The 8,802-nt window shown below is 39.6% G+C and overlaps 1 long non-coding RNA gene across 1 annotated transcript in view; it reads right to left on the reverse strand.

The window, feature by feature from the left end:
* Positions 1-6,776: 6,776 nt before the first annotated feature.
* Positions 6,777-8,802, reverse strand: part of LOC111262767 (uncharacterized) — a 12,896-nt gene continuing 10,870 nt past the window's right edge. The window contains exon 5 of the long non-coding RNA XR_002681845.2: positions 6,777-7,300. This is a non-coding gene — a long non-coding RNA (uncharacterized LOC111262767). The remainder of the gene's footprint in view (positions 7,301-8,802) is intronic.

Below are 8,802 nucleotides of genomic sequence, written 5' to 3' on the forward strand. Positions count from 1 at the left end.
GCCGAACGCAGAAATGGTACAACGGTTACGGAACACTAATATATAAAATATATGTATAAGATGAACATTTGAATGTCTTCTGTTGAAGAAAAAAAACTTTATACTCATCCACATTATTCCATAGTAATCCATTCTCTGAGACATTTGTGAACAAACACATAATAAGAAAAACAAACAAATTATAACATGTGCCCTACATAGCTATAATTGTAGTTCTAAAACAAAAGATAGCAGAGGTTCAATTAAATTGCACAATGGGTTGCTTGTAACGTAACGCGAGACTGCCATTGTGCTCTGTCTATTAGTAACAGCATAGATGATTACCGGAACTTCGGAGGTTCGACCATAATAATCTTTTTCCATAGATTTCTTTGTTGCCGACTTCATACAACGATTTTGCAAGCAGGGATATATTATCATTACAGATAACTTCATCCTAACGTTACTTGACAACACCAATTTATTTAGGACCGTTTTTGAGACCAGCTATTCACGACGCTAGGAATTATTTCAAAAAACGCATTTCAGGCCATTTATGCTCAGTTTTTAGACAATTCATAATAGCAACGTTTATTTAATTCATACCTGCGCAGGTCTACGAGAATGTGATCATTTCGTCGCGTAAAACTCTGTTATGATTCCCTTGGCAAATACACAGCGCAAAACTTTCAAGACTATCGGCGAACTCCGTTTTATTGTCATCATGGATCTTTCCATAAGATTTCTTCGATTCTGTGCGTTTGGTCATGAAGCAGAAAGCGTTCCGAGCACAGAGCCTATATGTCCGAGGAAGTTCTTCCCCATTCTATATAAATAACTTTGAGTAGAATGACACTTCCCTCCCGTCCGGTTTGTTTTCATCCATTCTTGAACGTCCAAAATAATGTTTCGCACAGTCACTCGTACAGGTTTGCCCCTTTAGCAACTGTCGACTTCGCCAACGACTCACGGTTTCGCGCATGATTTCATTGTTAGGTAACGGAATTTTTTCACCAACCAACCAAACAATATAAGCTCATAGAGTGCACTATGATGGGTTACAATTCAATGATACTACAACGTTTCCACATGTCTGACCCTCAAATATGGAGAGGAAGATCGAGGAGACTGAGAAGTCGGGTCAGCGTCGAAAAAATGCAACTCAATCGAATTTCTATGTATATAAAAGGTTTGAATCGACCCATTATACCCAAAACGCTAATCTAGTTACAGAAGCGGTAAAGCAAATTTCGAGGAACACATTTTTTAATTGACGCTATTTGCATTACAATATCGAGGTCGGAAATAAGGAGTTGCTGAAAACCATTACTATCAGTAAGTATCCCATAGAAAAACGAAACCGTTTCTAAATTATTCTTGACATATAGGTTTTTCAATTTTATATTGGGCGTGATTAGTAAGGCGCGTTTTTTTAAAAGCAACTTAAGTTGACTTTGACTAATTTTCTTTTTCGTGTTGTGTTTAGGCGATTGTTAGTGACCCTACACAAGTCGATCTTCAAGCACGTTCTAACAATAGAACACGCTAAAGAAACACCGCTACCGAGGCACTTGCTCGAATTACAAAGCAAAAAGGTTATTTGTGCTATGGATTTTCGACTATGAAATAACGAAAACGCCCTTATCATCGAACATTTTGCATCAACAGCGGCTCCGGTGCCTCATATAATATAGAATAACATCGTTATTATATACACATATATATATATATATATATTTTTTTTTTTTCAGTATTTATAGTGATATTAAATTACTGCATTTCTTATCGAATAAGGTATCGCAATTTACAAATCTGGTTGACGACTAGGATCTCTAGTCCCGCCAACAACATGTAACTTCTGTGAATAAAAAAAATGTTTATCTAATTTAAAAGTCACTGTATTCATTAAGCAACATCACACCACATCTGACATAAGTATCGTAATATTTATGATCGGGTGTAAAAAACAGTTACAATTACAACGCTCTTCTTTAGCTTCGAATTTCAAAAGTAATCATTTTTGCTATTTTTTCATTTACAAAATAAGATTTTTCAACATTATGCATTCTGTTTCCGGTTCTCTGCCAACAACGAGGGTATACCACAAAGGGGATCCTTTGTGACCCTGAATCAGTTGAAATACCAATTGACTCTCTGGTAGTGCCTCGTTTTCAGACGACCTGGCGTGGTTCACAGACAGGTCGATGCCGCTTATAGCTTCTGAACTTGGCTTTAGAATTCTTCATTTCAAAAGGGAAATGCGGGTGCACGCAGTTATAATGTGCGTGCCTCTCTTCTCGACTACGACTAATTCCAAAGGAAAATCTTCGAATGAAGGGAAGTAGGACGCAGAATAGGAGAACACAGTACACGCTGAATGCCGTAGCAGTAGTAATAACGGAGAAGCGATGGCAACGGATACTGCGGTCCCTCGATAGGTGGAAGGGCACCGTGTTAATGTTCGTAGGCGTTCTTGTTAATCGTCGCTCTTGTCTAGTATCTTGAGTACGAGATTTGTTTTATCAACTCCCAACAGGAAGTGGTAAACGTTCGGTTTCAAGGTTGCCCCTGGCCGCATTGGATATAAACAGGGTATCACGTTTGATTATTTTATAAGTAAGGTTGGCCGCTGCACCATTTTTTCATAGCTGCATCATTTTTGTCCCATAGCACGTGAACTAGGCAAGACAAAATAACAATTACTTTTTACAATGATTTAAATTCGCATTCTGTCTTGAAAAACATCGACAAACCAAGAAAACAGATCTAGTGAGGTTACGTTTACTCTTTCGAAGCTGAATATGCAAGCTAGAACAAAGGAAAGAATGTTTTGACATTTTTTTTTTGTTTGACATTTCGGCCATTTGACAAGAATCTAGTTAACTTGAGGTACTAAAGCGAACTTAATAACTGAACGTCTTTAATACCTGAAAAACGTTTGCAGGTGTTATGTCCTAATTGTATGTCGTCTTTATTGTTACGTCACTGACAATTGCATTAGTCTTAGCCGACTTTTCACAGAACAGAACTCATCGGAAACTCTGATTTCAAGGAAGTTCTCATATAGAACCTTGAAGCAAAACTTCCTTCGGAGTTCGGTGATACTTTTACTGACGAAATAATACAGCTCCACAAAGGCTAAGGGTTGTTCTGTAAATGCAATTAACGATACAATCGTCGATGTAAGCCCATTTGTTGTGGGACTACAAAGAACAGCTGAAAAGGTCAAGTTATTTATAGGCTAAAGTCATTAAAATAAGCTGGAAAGATTGTCACAAAAGTAAATAGTTGCCGCTGACGATAATAATTTTAACCTGTGTGCATTGTAGGTTCAGGTTAGTGTCATGGAAAGGCCGGCTTTTGTCAGAGAAAGAAGCTTCCACCTCAGGAGTCATGTTTTTTTGTCAACCAGATCTTAACGAAGCACAATGAGTACACTGACGACTCACGTTATTTTTATTAAAGAATTATTCGGCCACATCAAACCTTGCCACAGCAAACAAACAAACGAAATGACTATACGTCAAAATTATTTACTTACAGAAGAATTTACTACCGCGATTGGTTCGCTAGCAATTTTCCATGTGACAAAGATATTAGCATCATAGAATCAATTGTCTTACAAATAAATTGTAGCTGTAAAACGATTGGAATGAAAATACTTTTTAAATTTCAATGTTTTGGTACAATAAGTTTACATCTATGTCATGGCGAACCAACAGACGATGACACTTCTAATTCGGACAAAATCCTCGGACAAGCTGTCCAAGACGTCCTGAAGACAGAGTTGCCATAAGCTTGACTTATATTTGCACTTGAAGATCAATACGCTGAATATCGAATGTGCCAGAATGAACATAGACACTCGTCCTGGTTTGACTGGCCAGGACCTATGAGAGAAGCAGTCATAACTGAGGATCTCGTCGGACCTCAAAGTAAATAAAGTGTTTCATCGGAATTAAATTTGGCCAGTACACCTTGCTTTAATCATTTCCTAAAGTCAGTGTTACCTCTAGCAGGGATAAGAGAAGATATCTTTGCTATACTACAATGAGTTGTACTGTAGTCGTCGTATTAATTTTGCTTAGAAAGCTGTCATGTAGCGATCCTTTTAGCTCCGTCTTGGATTAAGTATTTAACCAGGAGACACCTGTATTACGTCTTAGATTTCCTTTGTCAATCACGGCGAGTAAGCAAGAGTAAGACTATTAGCTACCACTCGTCCAAAATACAGCGCTACTACCATATATACGTGTTACCCTAGCAAAGAAACTCTGGCCGGTCTCTCCGAATCGACATTGTTATGACCGCTTCATTTATCGACTACCATTTATAGATTATCGGTGCATTAACGGCTATCGTAGGTTATACCCTGCCAGGAACCAATCTTGAAGGACAATAATACGGTTGATTAGAATAGCGCCTTGCTAAACGAGCTCAATAGCTCAAACGTTCACTCGGCAGTCACCATGTACACAAAATCCAAGATTTATTTTTTGTCGAATTACCAACACAACTACCGCATGTCTCGCGAGTCAACGAGAGTCACCGGAGCCTCCAATCAATTTATGCACTATATAATTAAACCCGTAGAAAATGTTCCAGAGTCTTTTTTAGTGACTTTAGAGGTAAACAAAGTCTGCAGTCATTATCTTACTTCTTCTAGTAAAAAAGAATGGCGCATTTTTCCTTTGGAACGCTCACCACGGCTTAGCCGCATTTTAACAGGCAATTAGAGCTGAGTAATTAGACATACATGTACAAGTATAGCAACGTGTTCAGTTATTCTACAGTACCTAGACAGAGTTGAATAGGAAACAAGAGCGATATATGACAATCTCAGACTAGACTGTATCTATAAAGGATTGGCGGTAGAGATGACTGAATTTCGACATAGACATTGCGGACACTTACTTAGCGTATAGATCAGAAACATTTGCAGTTTTTACAGGCGGAGTGCGTTGTACTCTGCACCCGCGTCGCCAGCGTCGACCGGGATGCCGGAAACTCAACGTGTCCTTCTGTCCTAATGACCTTGCCTGAGATGATACGATACATATCACACACATATATGTGTGCGCGAGCATGCTCTGACGCCATAGACGAGTAGTCCAGACGATAGCGCTTAACGATTATATACATGTATGTTATGGTATGTCGACACCTCTTGTTGAGGGGAACGAAGGATCGCTATATCATACAGTAGACTGTTACTTACAATATACGTATACCATATATAAGGTAAAAGCGGCCGTCCATCTAATCTATCATCTGCATGATATGGACGGATTATGCAATAGCATAATGTGTAGCATGATAATGACTCGGGTTCAATTCACTGTGAGGATCGAACAGGTTTTTTCGTAAAAGTATTCCTCCCGTACATCGATGCTGTAGTATTTCCAACGTTCGTATGTATAATGGCAAGAAGCGACTAGTGGCGACGGGCATACACGACGCCATTTCTACTTCTTTAATGGAATTGTGCAGCAAATGTTTACAATTTGCCTATTAAATTATAGCTCCGTCGAATAAATAATCTATGTAATAGTCAATCGCAACATCACACACCTCCCTATTTAATCAACGAGAATTGTATTGTTCTATTTCCTGAAAACAAATGTTACTTCATCTTGTCGCATTTGTTCGGGCAATTGGAATCATTATTCGTTACGATTGGGGGGACAATATGGACAGACTCAAAAATGCAAAGGACTAAGTAAAATATATTGAATGCAAACCTTAACCTAACCAGTATACACAACATTTTATATATAGTATACAGGCCGCAGCGAGCAGTTTCTCTGATCGGGGCGACGTTCGCTACTGGGCGCAGCTAATCTCTCGGGCTTCAAAACTTCCACCTAAAAGCTTTCACATTGCAATTTAACGTATACAGTATAACTTACGTAGGTCACAAACAAGAACGGGAAGGTAGTAGCTGGAGCGCTAAAAACCTGTTTCAACTACCATTCTATGCAGATAGCTTTGCCGAAAGAGCAAGAACGAGAGAGGCCGGAAGACGGTCGGTCATGACGGAAAAGCCATTTGTCTGATGGTCGTAGAGGTAGAATAGTATTGTCGGTGCCTTGATCGAGTGATCCTGAGAGCTTGTCTTTTACCCATATAAAAGTAACTGCATATAAATGGATCCAGCTGTCACTGCATGCTCTAGCAACGTAAGAAGCACCTAGGAGCTGCCTTAGGGGGCCGCAATTGCCCTCGTTTCGAAAGCGAGATCCATCGTAAGCCTATTACACAGCGGGCATCGCTTGAACCATTTGATCCGACGCCTGCTTCCAATAAAACTAAGACGAAAGAACAAGGCGACGCCATGTTCTCACTGGTCGGCGGCGCTGACGAGGACATCGAAGAGAAAGGAAGACACCAAGGGGGGAGGGGATGGCGAACATGTATCGGTGAACGTAGATAGGCGGGACGGTGAATGCCCGATGAGAAAGGTCAATCAAATTCATAACTATTAACGAACTCTGAGAGGAGGTGCATTTCTCCCACTTGCTGACGACAATCTATGTGTTTGAAGACAAGGGAACAAAGAAGCACCACTATGGTCAGAGCAAGCCGATCGACCTATAGGTATGAATCCACGTCAACGAATGGATTCTAGACAACTTTCTGCTCAATCGCTTTGTGGTGATCTGAAGCTTTAAATAACAAGCTTATGCATATAATAAAGAAATATTATAGCATAACTAGGCTGGCATGTACATTTGTGATAATTTACTTCGTTGGTATCTTCAGCTTGCCTCTTTAACTCAGAATAGAACTGTACACTAGTTTGCGATGACGAGTTTTTCCCCGTTTTTATTATATATAGTTGATTAAAAGTCATGGCCGATGGTTGCATATTTCGTTGTTTACGCTCGATCAATATTTTCTAGAGTCTCAGTTATCTACGTTTTTCTTTTATCTGATGCATCGAGCTGCAATTAGCTGTAAGCGATAATTAATGTTTTCGTCCCATTCTGCATTACTTTAACGCTTGAATCGATCTCGTTGCCCAAATGAGTAAAAATGGACACGTGCTATCATATATTTTAACATGAATAGGGAAACGTGTCGGAGGATCCGTCTACATGAAACTATATGTCTATATTTATCTTTATGAATAGTTTAAGTTAATGTTTATGGGCTGAACAGTATGGCAATTGGGTGTATAGTACATGTGCTTTTCCGCTGTTCTATTGTAGTTGATCCTGGTCATACGTGACAGCTACTCCAATAAGTAGAAAAGGTCTGAGGGGCACGCTGAGGAGCTCCACGGTTGAAACAGGGCCGGGGAATGTTGGTTCACCTCACACTGAAAACATTATAACGTACTTAATATAACTAGGTAAAAGGGATAGGTACTAAAAAAACATTGGCTGCGATATTCACTCATTTTTCTCTCACGCTATAAAAGCAACTATATAATTGCAGGCTGATTTCAGGTTGCTGTCGTGTAGTAATGTACCGATACAGTTATCAGTATAAGACGAACTGCCTAGATAACCTACAACCTGCAGCCAAATCGTCCTAATTCACCCTATCCTTCGAACATTTTCTATTTAGATCATTATGATCCTGCAACATTGTTCGGGTTTTAGTAGGTCTATATTGGCGCAGATTGACAAATGAGGCAATGATACCTACTACACTGCCCCAACTTAGTACATCCATCAAAAAACGACCTTCAACTGTAGTGGTGTGTCCGTCGTGCGGCAACAGAGATTCTGAGCCATAAATCTGTTCTCGAACGCCGCTTCGACCCCCTATAGTTGTTCCCTGAATTAAATAGCTTTTTGGGCGTTCTAGTGCTGCTATTGCTTCATATTTAGACGATGAAGACGCTGCTCGCGATACGCGAGCGTTTGTCGCATGTTATGCTGACCGGACGATGTGTAGTGTAATATCCTGCAAGCGTGCTTGTATATTCGGTGTACGTCCGTCTACCTGTCAGTCTGTCATTAAAAGGTTACACAATAAGACGAAATGTCTTCGTTCGTACAACGAACACGCAGGTGACGTTGATCACGATGTCTTTCGGTGATATATGGCATGCACGTCAAATTGACCATATATTAACGTATATAGGATATATATATGAGTTCAAACCTACTGTGAAACAATAAGCAACCTTTGAGCTATAACAATTGGCCGAGGTCAATGCCAGGAAATAGTTCAATGTATCGTTTTTTTTTTCTTTCAATAAACTCTCAATGAAAGGGACAGCTCAATGAAAAGAACAAATGCACTTTTTGTCGCTATTGATCTCAATCGCTTGCTATTATTCAAAGATAAACATGCATGTGATCCTTGTATTCGGGTCAGGCTACTCCCTTTGAACACTAAAGTTAGTCCTTTTTTTCGTTATTTTGCGACCATTTTTGAGTAGCGATCATCAAATACAATTATTTTCATAGCTTTTTAGTTCGATATCAGTAATTATAATAATTTGCTCATCACGGGGTATACTGTGGCGGTACACAACGGCATGTATAGCCTATCCTTCTGTTTGACAGTATTATCTTGAATCTCAAAGCTGGACTAGGTTAAGCGTAAGCAGCTACGAGGCAGCTGATCGAGCCGATTCGCAGTATTCTCTTGCGCATCGCCTACCACTATATATACTTTTGTTGTATATGCAGAGAGGTTGCAAGACATTTTACATGTTGTTGGTCAGAATAACCATTCAATTTGATTCAGTTTATGTTTTTGTGTCGTTGATATTCATTAGCTGCCATAGCTACTTTTATGGACCCTTTTCCGGTGTCCTCTCCCTCTTCCTCTTCCTCCTCTAGACTCTCTCTCTCTCTCTCTCTC

This window comes from Varroa jacobsoni, unplaced genomic scaffold (genome assembly GCF_002532875.2).
Source record: "Varroa jacobsoni isolate VJ856 unplaced genomic scaffold, vjacob_1.0 scaffold_74, whole genome shotgun sequence".
NCBI classification, from domain to species: Eukaryota; Metazoa; Arthropoda; class Arachnida; order Mesostigmata; family Varroidae; genus Varroa; species Varroa jacobsoni.